The sequence below is a fragment of the Pongo abelii genome, chromosome 14 (assembly GCF_028885655.2).
Source record: "Pongo abelii isolate AG06213 chromosome 14, NHGRI_mPonAbe1-v2.0_pri, whole genome shotgun sequence".
NCBI lineage: Eukaryota > Metazoa > Chordata > Mammalia > Primates > Hominidae > Pongo > Pongo abelii.
In genome coordinates, this window is record NC_071999.2 from 78282351 (window position 1) to 78298293 (window position 15943).

The 15943-nt window shown below is 37.4% G+C and overlaps 1 long non-coding RNA gene across 1 annotated transcript in view; it reads right to left on the bottom strand.

Moving 5' to 3' along the window:
* Positions 1 to 9957, bottom strand: part of LOC129049559 (uncharacterized) — a 69002-nt gene extending 59045 nt beyond the window's left edge. The window contains exons 1-2 of the long non-coding RNA XR_008512744.2: positions 9706 to 9957; positions 8715 to 8768 (exon numbers count right to left, since the gene is read on the bottom strand). This is a non-coding gene — a long non-coding RNA (uncharacterized LOC129049559). The remainder of the gene's footprint in view (positions 1 to 8714; positions 8769 to 9705) is intronic.
* Positions 9958 to 15943: the final 5986 nt, after the last annotated feature.

Genomic DNA, 15943 nt, shown 5'->3' on the forward strand with positions numbered 1-15943 from the left:
AGGAACCCCAATTAACATTTCTGACTAATGGCCAATCATTTCCTAAATCACAATAAAAATTCTAAATAATCAACGTGAGTTTTCTGAATGAATCAAATTATTATTACATGCTTTGGGTTTTATAAAATGCCAAACTTGATAGTCTCAAAATTGACCCTACGTAATAAGAACTTCTTTTAATAACACAAACGACACAATGTAAATTCACTTATTTATCCAACAAATGTGTTGAACACTTGCTACATGTCAAGCATCGTTGAGAGCAATGAGGATAAAGCAATGAACAAAAACAAAGTCACTAATTTCTTGGTGCTCACACTCCAGAGAATGAAGATAGAAAATAATTAACAATTAAGTAATAATAATATGTAATATGTCTAGTGGTGATAATAGTTGAAAAGAAAAGCACACGGCTAAGGAATCACAGGGTAGCAGAGGATAGAAATGGATATTACATCCTCATGTTGCTTGAATTAGGTCAAATCTGGAAACAATCTAAAGAAACCTAGGTTATTAAAAGAAAAATTTTGTATTATACCTTGTTCTGTTACACAGCTCAGGAAAATACAGAATAGTTGGAAAAACACAACTGTTCTCCCATGTTGTTTGCTTCTGAAATTCTTCCCCATGAAGATGATAACCATTCTGTCTTTTCAATCATTCTATAAAAGCTTATTGAGGACCTACTATAGTTGAGACCTATGTACAAGGCCATATGTTCAGGACTGTGTATGTTGAATGAGATCCAGATTTTGTCCTCAAGGCAATTGTACTTTCATGGGAAAAAAAAAAAAAGACACAAAACTAATTTGATCTAGATATGTGACATAAATGCTACAAGAAATATAAAGAATTGAATAATTAATCTCACCTAAAGGATTCAAGAAAAGCTTCCGAGAGAAAGTGACATCTGCATGGGGCCACGGAAGATGAGAGGATTTAGGCCAAATAAACAGCACGAGCAGAAGTGTGAGAAAGGCTGTGTGGCCCTCACTGAGACTGAAAGCACCGGAAGTAGCTGGAGATGGGCCTGAGAAAGTAAGATGAGGACAGATCCTGAAAGGACTCAAATGAATCGATTTAAACTTTATCCAGTTGGCAATTAGTGATCCACTGAATATTTTTGAGCCAACAAAAGACACTAAGAAAGATGTTTCTGGCAGCAAGGCAGTAGAGGCATAGAAGAAAGAAAACAACACAGTGAAATAGAGTGTTAGCTCTTGCATGGGAAATGATAAGGGACTAAATGGAAACAGTGGAAATAGGAATCGAAAGGATGGGATGACCGAGACAGACGTTTTTACTTGGCAACCAGCTGATGACAAACATAGAACAGGGGAAAAGTCTTTTTATACATGCAACAAAATACTCCAAATCAGAAGTGGAAACAAGTAAGCACCTCAAATTTTTTCTGGAATCAATTCAAATATAAACACGCTGCTTGGAAAGCAAATATAGCTTTCCACTTAATGAAGTATATATTGAGATCCTAATGGGATCAACCAGTGTTGAGATCCAACACTGGTAACCGCTGTTTGGAATGAAAACATAAAGCCTTAAGCCAACCATTTCCTCCAAAATAAAAGATAACAAACTGCTGAAGTCAGTATATAATGCAGACATTAATTATGTAGCACAATCTAAAAATGTTATGGGGCACTCGTGATTAACATGAGCTCTTGAATAATTGGTAGACACTACATTAGCCCATCTTAGATTTAATATCTTTGACTTTTCTGTTCATGGAAATAGATGGGGAGTCAAATGACAGGATCAGTCTTTCCCCTTGCCTGAAAACAACTACTCACAATCAAAAATCATTTTCTCTCTAGTTTCAAATTCTCAGAAAGAATAGGTACTTTTAACTCCCTATTAGAAGAGTTTTCCAAAAACTAATGATTTTCAATGTCAAAGAGTTCTTCGGCCTAAATTACTCCTGGTAACTTACTCTTTTATATCATTTTAAATAATTCCACTATCACCTTTTTAACTTTCAAATATTTGTAGAATCTTATAATATACTCCATTGTCATTACTTGCCCCGAGTTATATATTTGTCTACTTAAATCTTTACTTATAACTTAATCCTTTCCTTCTCTTAATCATCACAATTGCTTTCTCCTGGCCTAGCTCCAATTTTTCTTCAAATTATTGGTACTGGAATGCCTAAAGTCTAACAAAGTATTTTAGGCTTAGATTGTATCTGGATATTTCCTTTTTATTTATTTATCATTTTGCCTATGTATATGTTTTGTTGTATACTGTTGCCCCTATACCACTTGACCAGGGACAAATATACTTCATGACTCTCAAATTTGATAAAGATGTTCATTTCTATACAGCACTTACTATTATGAGCCTAAAAACATCCACCATCTGCATTAACGAAGTAAGTTAGTTGAACTTATTTTGCTTTTGTTTTCCTTCAATTTTCATTTTAGCATCATATTTTCCTTCTTGGTCTTTGTAAAAATTGACTCAACTGAATTATTTTATTTCCTAAAGTCTGTATCACCTGGTAGAAATGCATATGTTCCCAAAATTACTTTGTATGTTTCTCCTTTCATAGTGTATTCTGCTTAAATTAATATATTTTGTCTGTTATGCTAGTTATTGTGGTTTAAATAATAACAGTATTTATTCAAGTTTTTAAAAAATATTCGGATCTATTGCCAGTATTATTATTAATATATGCTATTATTTCAAATAGCAACCTATACAAAGATGAAGACAGCATTATCAGAAGGAATTTTTTAAAAGAAAAGAAGCAGCCTTTATTCAGACAGTAAAACTTTCTAACTTTCTTTCTTTCTTGTTTTTCTTTCCATTTTCTCTGACTATCAGAAATTTCCTGTATGTTAATTCATATTTCTAAAATTGCTAGCCATTTGATAGTAGTACATTTCAGACATCAGTTAGCCAGTTGGTAAAATTTGAATTGAATAAGCTCTGTAAATTAGATAATAGTGCTGTATCAACCATTAACTTCCTGATTGTGCTAGTACACTGTGACTATATAAGATAATGTTTTTGTTTTTAGGAAATACATACAGAAGCATTCAGGGAGAAAGAGGTATTATGCCTACAACTTATTCCCAAATGGTTTTGAATAAAACACACACATACATATATGTAGAGAGAGAGAGAGATAAAAAAAAAAGAGACAGGCCAGTCACGGTGGCTCACGCCTGTAATCCCAGCACTTTGGGAGGCTGAGGTGGGCAGGTCACGAGGCCAAGAGATCAAGACCACCCTGGCCAACACGGTGAAACCCCGTCTCTACTAAAAATACAAAAATTAGCTGGGCGTGATGGCACGCACCTATAGCCCCAGCTACTCGGGAGGCTAAGGCAGGAGAATCGCTTGAGCCCAGAGGCAGAGGTTGCAGTGAGCCGAGATGGTGCCACTGCACTCCAGCCTGGCGACAGAGTGAGACTCCGTCTCAAAAAAAAAAGAAAAAGAAAGAGACAGGGAAAGGAGAGAATGATTAAGCAAATGCAGAAAAATGTGAACATTGCGGAAATATGAGAATTCTTTGTACTAATGTATGCAACTTTTCTGCAAGTCTGAAATCATTTACTATTATTTCAAAGATAACTTTTTTAAATAGTTGTATTTTGTTGGTAAGTTATCATTTATAAAATGTTTTCATGTACTACACTATCTCACTAAATCCTTCTCATAGCCTTTTTCTTTCTCTGTTTCCCGAAAAAGAAAACAGGCTCAGAGAGTGTCAGAACTGGAAATGAACGACTTCTAACTTGAAGTACATGATTCCACATACCACTATGATTCTCTTTAATTAAAAAAAAACTCAAATCAATTGCCTTTAAGGCATTTTAAGTGTTTTATGTCATTAAGAAACATTTTGTAAATAATTCTTCAAGTAAATGAATTCAGCCTTGTTTCTCCACAACCAGAGTCATCAAAGATTAAAAGCTTATCGAAATCTGTGGAAACTATCACAGTCTCATTAGGTCCATCCACTCTGCTACTCATCTCCCCTCACTCTCATCCACATCCCCTTCCTGATCACTGTTTCATGGACTGGGATCACAAAGATGCAAACATACTCAGATTCTCCATGAAATCTAATCAAAAAGGAACTTGGAAGAAGAGTGAAATACAACAGGTCCTTGCATAATGTCATTTCCTCCAACGCTGTTTTGTTATAATCTTGATGAGGAAAAAAAAAAAATCAGTTTCCAACCAGGGCCACTGTCTGTGTGGAGTTATGTCTGCATGGGTTTTTCTCCAGGTACTCTGGTTTCCTCCCACATCTCAAAGATGTGCCCATTAGGTGTACTGGCCTGTGTATCTGGTCTCAGTCTGAGTGAGTGTGGGCGTGTGTGTGAGTGTACCTGCTGCAATGGGATGGTGTCCTGTCCAGGGCTGGTGCCCACCTTGTGCCCTGAGCTTATAGAATGGGCTCTGGCCGCCTCCACCCTGAACTGGAGTAAGTCGTTTGAAAAAGGAGTTAATGAATAAATACAAATTATTATAAAATAAATATTCATCATGTTCACAGTAACCATACGAATGCACGACAAAAAACAAGGTGATACGAAAGCACTCAGCAAGCCCTCCATGGCATATCAATGTTTGTTTGTGAATTGTGTAGCGGGAGGAGGTGCTCCTGAAAAAATGTTCTCTTTTCAAACATTTATTTCTTGTTTTAACCCACCACCAAGACCACCACCGTCACTCACTGAGTCACCAAAAATGGGATAAATAATTATCTTACTTGTTTTTATTATCTTTTTAAAACATATGTATGGCTCACATATATTTCAATGTTTAATTTTAGAAGTGATTTGGGTCTTTATTTAGAAGTTTGGTGATGTTTTTGTGACCGGAAATATGACGTGGCAACTTAACTCTTGTTATATCAATTAGCCTCTGGTAAGTAAGTCATTTTGCTTAAAGTCGCAGTTTCCAAGTACCTATGGGCAACATTAAGTGAGGGCTTACTGTATATTAAATTGAGGAAGTGGCATTCTTCTGGTTTCTTTCTGACCCTAACATGACTGAATGGCATCCTACTTTCTTGAAAGAATAGGGACTGTCCCAAGAGTGATCTCATCCAGGCTACTTCATACCCTTTAGTTAACTATGAACTTTAGTGGCCTGAAAAAGTAACCGCAACTCCACACGTCTCTCCAGGATTCATTTACACACTGGAAGAATACATATAAATAGATCTTTTACTCAGACTTACTGACTTTGGCATGTCATGCCTTAGTTTCAATAATTATTTTCATCTCTTTTTCCTGAGTTTTTCCATACTTTTTCTTGAACAATTTAACCACTTCCCAATGATTTCTTTTCTTTTTTTTTTTTTTCTCTCTCTTTTTACCCAGTACACACCGATTTCAATAAGCTCAACTATCTTGGCATTTTACACACTTTAGAGGCAGAATAAATGACTAGTCCTGACAGATTAGATTTTATTACAAAGAAAACTACTTTTCTTCTGTTTAGAAACTACTCACCAGCTATCTAGTTAAAGCTCTTTCCTTTTCTATCTGGAAAGATTGACCCTGAACTGACAACAAAAACGTAGGTGAGATATTTAGATCTTAAGTGAGTGGTCAGTTAAGTGCCTGGAGAGGTCAAGGACAGATAGCATATTTGGTATGCTAATGAAGCTATTTACTTCAAAGAAAGTGACAAAAACATCAATCAAATCAGAAGAGGCTATTCAGATGAGCAATGATTTCTACTGGGATTTAAATATATATTCTTGAAAAGGACCAATGACAGAAATTTCACCAAAAATCACACCATAGTAAGGTTTCTACACAGCTGATGACCGACTTGCTTGGCTCCCAATTTTGCAAGAGTTTTGAATATTGGTACCATGCTCCTCTTTAAAAGAAAAAAAAATTGAGATTGGCATTCTTTTTATACCTTAAACCTAAAATACCTTTACCTAAAATTATGCTCTTGTGGTATCTCTAATTCTCAAAAACTTGAACAGCATCTTCTCCAACCATAAAAATTGCACTATTGCTAATGTATTGGTATTAATCAGAATGTACTTCAATTTAAACAACAAAAAACTGGGGAAGAATAAGAAAAATAAGGAAGCAGTATAAAGTCATAATTTAAAGTTATATGCAAATTATGTAAAGAGAATTTTATTGAACAAGTCAAGGGTTAGGTGGCTTTTCCACGTTTACCACCACCTGGTGACAGCTCTGTGCAAGTTTACTACAAATATCCCAAAATAAAATCCCATTAGTAAAGTCCAGTTCAATTCAGTTTATTGTAGTAAATATCTACTGAGCTACTACTATATTTTTAGGACTGGTGTAGACTGTTAAGAACAAAAGAATGTTGCATAGGGACCTTATCTTAAAAGTGCTTGTAATTAAGATGGAAACAAATAAAGTGCTTGTAATTAAGATGGAAACAAATAAAAGAGGCAATTCTTAAGCAATATAGACTAACATTAAGTAAACACTAAATGTAAAGGAAAAACAAAGAAACCAATGTAGGCCTGAAGTTTCAAGTGTCTAGATGAAGAGGAACTTGAGATAGAGTTTAGAACAATTGGAAGAAGCTAGATTATAAAGGTAAATTAAAATCAACAGGATGTTAGACTTGTTGTAAGAGGTATTGAGAAGCCTAGAAACTTTTTAGTCACATGATTAACATAATAAAAGTAGGATTTTAGGATGACTCATCCAGAAGTTTCTAGTGTGGACAAGACCAAAGAGATGGAGACCGTTTCAGAACTAGTACTCCAACTATGAAATCCTGAGGTTTGCTTTTCAGAAGTTAGTTGTTAACTAATGATAGCATTATATAGTACTTCTCTATTTTTAATTCTCTACAAAAGAGTAAAGTTTCACCTCAAAGAAATCCTCATGAAAATTAGTCTTGATAAGAATTCATATTCAACTAATTGAGTTCCTTCTAACTGCCAGTCACTGTGGTAGACACTTTCACATACATTATCACATTTAATTCTCATAGCAACTGCGTGAAGTTGTTTATCTAGAAATTCTAATTAATTATATTGTAATGAAAATGCAACTGCCAAATATTAATCAAGTATTCATTGAATTAATTAGACATATATTGTTTGATTTCTAATCCTATATTGCTCCACTGCCCAGATTCCAATTTTCCTTTTAATAGACATTAATAGCACAAAGTAACAAAAAGAGTATTCAATGTCAAATAATGCACATGAGTAAAATGCCTCCGTGAAAACAGAAATATATTGGGGGATGGAAGACCCAAGTTACAAACTGAGCTCAACCTCAAGCAAATCACTAAATTTTCATGAGGCTCAGTTACTTTATCTGTCACGTGAATTAATGATTTTCATCCAGTCTATCTTTGGGGGTTGTTGTACAGGTGTACAGGTCAAATAAAGTATTGGCAAAGGTTATTTAGTAAACAGAAGGATGCAAATTAGAGGTGGGGTGCTGTGGCTCATATCTGTAATCCCAGCACTTTGGGAGGCTGAGGCAGGCAGATCACTTGAGCTCAGCCTGGGCAACATGGCGAAACCCCATCTCTACTAAAAATACAAAAATTAGCCTGGCATGGTGGCACGTCCTGTAATCCCAGCTACTCGGGAGGCTGAGGCACAGGAATCGCTTGAACCCAGAGGCAGATATTGCAGTGAGCTGAGATTATGCCACTGCACTCCAGCCTGGGCGACAGAGAAAGACTGTCTCAAAAAAGAAGAATGCAAATCAAAGGTTTAAAAGAAGGGAAAGAGGATATTTTTCTTTGGGTCCCTCTTCTTCTCCTTCCATTTTTGAAATATTTGCCCAAGAAGGCTTGGAGGATAAAGAGAAGTGACAGGAAGAGGGACTCTCAGCTTCCATCACCTGGGAGACCCTGTGGTCCTCATCAGTGTCCACCATCCATCCATTTTTTTCTTAGTGCCCCAAGTCTATGCCCAGATACATCCCTGCACCTAAAACTATCAACTTGCTATTAATCACTGTTTAATAGCAACTTGCTATTCATGATTGCTTAGTCATTAATAGCAAGTTGACAGTCTTAGTTGCAGGGATGTATCACTATTATAACTCTTGCCTTTAGCCTTTAGTCACTGAAACTTGTCAATGAATTGAGAAGTCCTTTAAAGAGGCAGAAGAACATAGATGGAACATATACCAGGATATTAACTGCAAATGTGAGTTGAGTTTACCTGTAGAGTCTACTTCTTTCAAAACAGGATCTTAAGAAAAAGCTATGAAGTCATTTGGAACAAAAGCCACAAAGCGCTTACCTAACAGTTAATTGCACATGTCTATATCATTAAAAGTTAACCCAAGCATCCCCATAGCGTGGGTGTGATATTAAAGACCAACCCTTCATTTCTGGGAAACTAGTGAAGCACTAACCAGCAGAGGCTCAGGTTATATCACTGTCCTTGAACCTGGTCCTTTTTTTTCCCCCCCGGAGACAGAGTCTTGCTCTGTCACCCAGGCTGGAGTGCAATGGCGCGATCTTGGCTCACTGCAACCTCCGCCCCAGGGGTTCAAGCAATTCTCCTGCCTCAGCCTCCCGAGTAGCTGGGATTACAGGCGCCTGCCACAACACCTGACTAATGTTGGCCAGGGTGGTCTCAAACTCCTGACCTCTTGATCCACCCACCTCAGCCTCCCAAAGTGTTGGGATTACAGGTGTGAGCCACCGCGCCCGGCCTGGTCCTCTTTTTCCAAGTCTTGCTCTTGCTTATTTACCTGGTACTGTTCCTTTCTTCATTTCATTCTGGACAGCTCACTTCCATCTTGATGCTGGCATGTTAAAATTGGGGAGGTGTCAGTCTTTCTATGTGCAATTGCTCACAAGTTTTTCTCTCTGAACCACGCAGAGCTACTAATTGTATTTCACTGTTACTTCTGTTCAAATTCAATCTAATGAATCTGTGCAGTACAAGAACTATAAAAGTTTCGCCTCCCCCTGTTATTCTTTCAGTATAAATGCACAAAAATGGCCCTTAAGATAACCGTTGGCCATCATGTCACTGGGGTGAGAAAGCTTAGGAGACCTCTGTAGCTTTAGGTGTGGTAAGAAATATCTCATCAGAGGCTCTCGTCTACCACTCAAGGTTTCCATCCAAGACGGCATGCTCCCCTATTCCATACAAGGGTCACCCTGCACCTTCCAACTTGCTATGAGCTGCTAACCACTGAATGTTGCCTCGATTTGGCCTACAGCCAGGGTGAACTGTCCTATTTCACATGTATTGAACCATATAGAGGTTTTATGTATTTGGAACTGTGAAGCAGACCCCTTATCTTCCTCAACTTTATGTGAGCCCTCCCACTGTCACTATAACAAATGCCATTTATGAAGCCAACACCTATGGCACTGTGCTTAAACCTTCCAACTATGAGATTGAACAACATGGAATAATCATCTTATAGGCCAAATAGAGGCAATTTATTATGATCAACATGATTTCTTTTATTCAAAACCCTCAACAACCATAAAAAGTAGATATAATCATCCCCATTTTAGAGCTGGAAAAACTAGAACCCAGATTGATAAGTAACTAGGCCATGATCAGACATCTGGGGAAGTAGTGGAGCCCAGTTTAGAAATAACTACAGAGATTAAGATGACAGATAAGAGGTAGGACTAGCTTGCAGCTCCCCATCAGACAGAGACAGCAGTGTGTGAAGACTCACATTGTGAACTTTTGCTTCAAGAACTACTGTAGGAACATACCAGGAAAGCCTAGAGAATCCACAGACCCTTTGAAGGAACTGGATCACTTCTGCAGACTTCCTGAGATGCAAAAAAACTGTGAGTCTGCTTGCCTTCTCAGCAGGGAGGCTGGTAGTCTGGGGCACATTCTCAGCCCTGGTCACCAGCTGCCTGGAGATAGACTCGGTGCTGTTGGGAAGGCACAGTGGAAGTGATACTGGACTTTTAGGACTGTGGGCTGTATGGGAGCAGGGTGAGGCCTGTGACTGCCAGCTTTCCCCCACTTCCCTGGCAACCCGTATGACTCAGCAGAGGTAGTCATAATCCCCCTGGGAATACAACTCCACTGGACTGGGAGCCACACACCCATCCCCCACAACAGCCACAGCAAGACCCACCCAGGGAGATTCTGAGCTCAGACATGCCTAGCCCTGCCCCCACCTGGTGGTCTTTCTCTAGTTGCCCTGGTAGCCAAAGACAAAGGTCATAATCTCTTGGGAGCTCTATGGCCCTGTCCACCACCGGAGAAACCTGAATAATTAACCAGATGTCCCTAGGGCAAGTTCGCATCTTCCCTATAGGACTGCAGCTGATATGCTCTTGAAAGTGCCACCTCCTGGCTGGAGGCCAAACCAGCACAAAACTGGACCACTAAACAAACACACAACCAAGGACCCACATAGAGTCAACTTCACTCCCCTGCTACCTCTAGCAGAGCAGGCGCTGGTATCCACGGCTGCAAGACCTGAAGGCAGATCAATTCACAGAACTCTTTGCCATCACTCCCCAGTGTCAGCCAGTAGCTCAGGAGCTCGGGTGGCTAGACCTGCAAGAGCAAAACAATCACTGCAGTTCAGCTCTCAGGAAGCCCCATTCCCAGGAGAAGGGAAAGAGCACCACATTAGGGAGCACCCTATGGGACAGAATAATCTGAACAGCAGCCCTTGAATCCCAGATCTTCCCTCTGACATAGTCTACCGAAATAAGAAGGAACCAGAAAAATAATTCTGGTAATATGGCAAAACAAGGTTTTTTACCACCCCAAAAAGATGATACCAGCTCACCAGCAATGGAACCAAACCAAGATAAAATCTCTGAATTGCCAGAAAAATAATTCAGAAGATTGATTATTAAGCTAATCAAGGAGGCACCAGGAAAAAGAGAAGTCCAACTTAAATCAATAACCTGCCTGGGTGCAGTGGCTCACGCCTGTAATAACAGCACTTTGGGAGGCTGAGGCAGGTAGATCACTTGAGGTCAGGAGTTCAAGACCAGCCTGGCCAACATGGTGAAACTCCAACTCTACTAAAAATACAAAAATTAGCTCACTGGGCATGGTGGTACGCATCTGTAGTCCCAGCTGAGGCAGGAGAATCACTTGAACCAGGGAAGAGGAAGTCGCAGTAAGCCAAGATTGTGACTCTGCACTCCAGTCTGGGTGACAGAGCGAGAATTCACCTCATAAAAAAAAATTAAAAAAATAAAAAACATGATACAGGATATGCAATGAAAATTATTCAGTGAAATAGCATAAATAAAAAACAATCACAACTTCTGGAAATCAAGAACACACTTAGAGAAATGCAAAACACACTGGAAAGTCTCAGCAATCGAATCTGACAAACAGAAGAAAGAACTTCTAAGCTCAAAGACAAGACTTTCAAATTAACCCAATCCATCAAAGGCAAAGAGAAAAGAATTTTAAAAAATGAACAAAGCCTCCAAGAAGTTTGGAACTATGTCAAAGGTCCAAATCTAAGAATAATTGGTGTTCTCAAGAAAGAGGAGAAATCTGAAAATTTGGAAAACATATTTGAAGGAATAATCGAGGAAAACTTACCTGGCCTTGCTAGAGATCTAGATATGCAAATACGAGAAGCTCAAAGAAGACCTGGGAAATTCACCACAAAAAAAGATCATTGCCTGGGCAAATAGTCATCAGGTTATCTAAAGTCAAGACAAAGGAAAGAATCTTAAAAGCTGTGAGGCAAAAGCATCAGGTAACCTACAAAAGAAAACCTATCAGATTAATAGCAGATTTCTAAGCAGAAACCCCATAAGCTAAAAGGGACTGGGGTCCTATCATTAGCCTCCTTAAACAAAACAATTATCAGCCAAGAATTTTGCATCCAGCGAAACTAAGCTTCCGAAATGAAGAAAAGATAGTTTTTTTCAAAGTCTGAGAGAATTCACCACTACCAAGCCAGCACTACAAAAACTGCTAAAAGGAGCTCTAAATCTTGAAACAAATCCTTGAAATACACCAAAATAGATTTATGCTCCTTAAAGCATAAATCTCACAGGGCCTATAAAATAGTAACACAATAAAAATAAAACAAAATAAAATAAAATAAACAAGGTATTCAGGCAACAAATAGTACAATGAATGGAATAGTATCTCACATCTCATTACTAACATTGAATGTCAGTGGCCTAAACGCTCCACTTAAAATATACAGAATGGCAGAATGGATAAGAATTCACCAACCATGTATCTATCTGCTGTTTTCAAGAGACTCACCTCACACATAAGGACTCCAATAAACTTAAGGTGAAGGAGTGGAAAAATATATTCCATGCAAAAGTGAGCAGGAGTAGCTATTCTTATATCAGACAAAACAAACTTTAAAGCAACGGCAGTTAAAAAGGACAAAGAGAGACATTATATAATGATAAAAGGACTAGTCCAACAGGACAATATCACAATTCTAAATATATATGCACCTAACACTGGAACACCCAAATTTATAAAACAATTACTATGGCAACACAATAATAGTGGGGTCTTCAATACTCCACTGACAGCACTAGGCAAGTCATCAAGACAGAAAGTCAACAAAGAAACAATGGACTTAAACTATATCCTACAACAAATGGACTTAACAGATACGTATAGAACATTTTACCCAACAACTGCAGAATATACATTCTACTCATCAGCACATGGAACATTCTTCAAGACAGACTATGTGATAGGCCACAAAACAAGTCTTAGTAAATTTTAAAAAATCAAAATTATATCAAGTACTCTCTCAGATCACAGTGGAATAAAATTGGAAACGAACTTTAAAAGGAACCCTCAAACCCATGCAAATACATGGTAATTAAATACCTACTCATGAATGATCATTCAGTCAACAATGAAATCAAGATGGAAATTTAAAAATTCTTTCAACTGAACAATAATAGTCACACAACTTATCAAAACCCCTGAAATACAACAAAAGCAGTGCTAAGAGGAAAGTTCATAGCATTAAATGCCTACATCGAAAAGTCTGAAAGAGTAAAAATATACAATCTAAGGTAACACCTCACAGAACTGGAAAAACAAGAACAATCCAAACTTAAACCTAGCAGAAGAAAAGAATAACAAAGATCAGAGTAGAACTAAATGAAATTGAAACAAACAAATAAAAGCAATACAAAAGATAAATAAAACAAAAAGCTGGTTCTTTGAAAAGATAAATAAAATTGATAGACTATTAGCAAGATTAATCAAGAAAAGAAAAGAGAAGATCCAAATAAGCTCAATTAGAAAAGAAATGAGAGATATTACAACTGATACCACATAAATAAAAAAGATTATTCAAGTCTACTGTGAACACCTTTACACAGATAAACTAGAAAATTTAGAGGTGATAAATTCCTGGAAATATACAAACCTCCTAGATTAAACCAGGAAGATACAGAATCTCTGAAGAGACCAATAAAAATCAGTGAGATTGAAATGGTAATTTTTAAAAATTGATAACAAAAAAAGTCCAGAATCAGATGGATTCACAGCTGAATTCAATCAAACATACAAAGAAGAATTGTTAACAATCCTATTGACACTATTCCAAAAGATACAGACAGAGGGAATCCTCCCTAAATCATTCTATGAAGCCAGTATCACCCTAACACTAAAACCAGGGAAGGACATAACAAAAAAAGAAAACTACAAACCAATATTCCTGATGAACATAGATGCAAAAATCTTCAATATAATTCTCAAGAACTGAATCCAACAGCATAACAAAAAGATAATCCATCATGATCCAGTGGGTTTCATACCAGGGATGCAGGGTCAGTTTAACATAAGTCAAGAAATGTGATACACCGCATAAACAGAATTAAAAACAAAAATCACATGATCATATCAATAGATGCAGAAAAAGCATTTGACAAAATCCAGCATCCCTTTATTATTAAAACACTTAGCAAAATAGGCATAGAAGGGACATACCTGAAGGTAATAAAAGCTATTTATGATAAACCCACAACCAACATCATACTGAATGGGGAAAAGTTGAAAGCATTCCCCCTGAGAAATGGAATAAGACAAGGATTCCCAGTTTCACCACATCTCTTCAACATAGTACTGGAAGTCCTAGCCAGAGCCATCAGACAAGAGAAGAAATAAAGGGCATCTAAGTCAGTAAAGAGGAAGTCAAACTGTCAGTGTTTGCTGGTGATATGATTGTATACCTAGAAAACCCTAAAGACTCATCTGAAAAGCTCCTAGAACTGCTCAATAAATTCAGCAGTTTCAGGACACAAAATTAATGCACAAATCAGTAGCTCTGCTACACACCAACAGTGAGCAAGCTGAGAATTAAATCAAGAACTCAACCCCTTTCACAATACCTGCAAAAAATATAAAATACTTAGGAATATACCTAACCAAGGAAGTGAAAGGCCTCTACAAGGAAACTACAAAATACTGCTGAAAGAAATTACTGATGACACATACAAATGGAAACACATCCCATGTCCATGGGTGAGTAGAATCAATACTGTGAAAATGATCATACTGCCAAAAACAATCTACAAATTCAATGCAATTCCTATCAAAATATCACCATCATTCTTCACAGAACTAGAAAAAAAAATCCTAAAATTCATATGGAACCAGAAAAGAGCCTGCATAGCCAAAGCAAGACTAAACAAAAAGAACAAATATGGAGACATCTCATTACCCAACTTCAAACTATACTATAAGGCCTTAGTCACCAAAACATGAGTATGGTACTGGTATACAAATAGGTACATAGAGCAATGGAACAGAACAGAGAACCTAGAAATAAAGACAAATACTTACAGCCAACTGATCCTCAACAAAGCAAACAAAAACATAAAGTGGGGAAAGGACACCCTACTTAACAGATGGTGCTGGGATAATTGGCAAGCCATATGTAGAAGAATGAAACTAGATCCTCATGTCTCACCTTATACAAAAATCAACTCAAGGTGGATCAAAGACTTCAATCCAAGACCTGAAATCATAAAGATTCTAGAAGATAACATCAGAAAAACTCTTCTAGACATTGGCTTAGGCAAAGACTTCATGACCAAGAACCCAAAAGCAAATGCAACAAAAACAAAGATACATTGAGGAGACTTAATTAAACTAAAAGGCTTCTGCACAGCATATGGCCAACAAGCATATAGAAAAATGCTGAACATCACTAATTATCAGGGAAATGCAAATCAAAACCACAATGCAATATCACGTCACTCTTGCAAGAATGGCCATAATCAAAAAATCAAAAAATAATACATGTTGGCATAGATGTGGTGAAAAGGGAACACTTTTACACTGTTAGTGGGAATGTAAACTAGTACAACCACTATGAAAAACAGTGTGGAGCTTCCTTAAAGAACTGAAAGTAGATCTACCATTTGATCCAGCAATCTCACTACTAGGTATCTAACCAGAGGAAAAGAAGTCATTATACAAAAAAGATACCTGCACACACATGTTTATAGCAGCACAATTTGCAATTGTGAAAATATAGAACCAGCCCAAATGTCCATCAATCAACAAGTGGATAAAGAAAACGGAATACCACTTAGGCATTAAAAAGGAGTGACATAATGGCATTTGCAGCAACCTGGATGGAATTGGAGTCTATTATTCTAAGTGAAGTGACTGAAGAATGGAAAACCAGACATCATATGTTCTCACTCATAGATGACAGCTAAGCTATGAGGACGCAAAAGCGTAAGAATGATACATTGGACTTTGGGGACTCGGGGACGAGGGTGGGTCATGAGGGATGAAAGACTATACATCGGGTACGGTGTATATTGCCCAGGTGATGGATGCACTAAAATCTCACAAATCACAACTAAAGAACTTATTCATGTAACAAAATATCACCTGTTTCCCAAAAACCTATTGAAACAAAAAACTAAAAATATTTTTAAATTAAAAATAAAAAATAGCTAAAAATAAAAAAATAACTACCAAAGCAGCAGCATTACATCTAAACCCAGA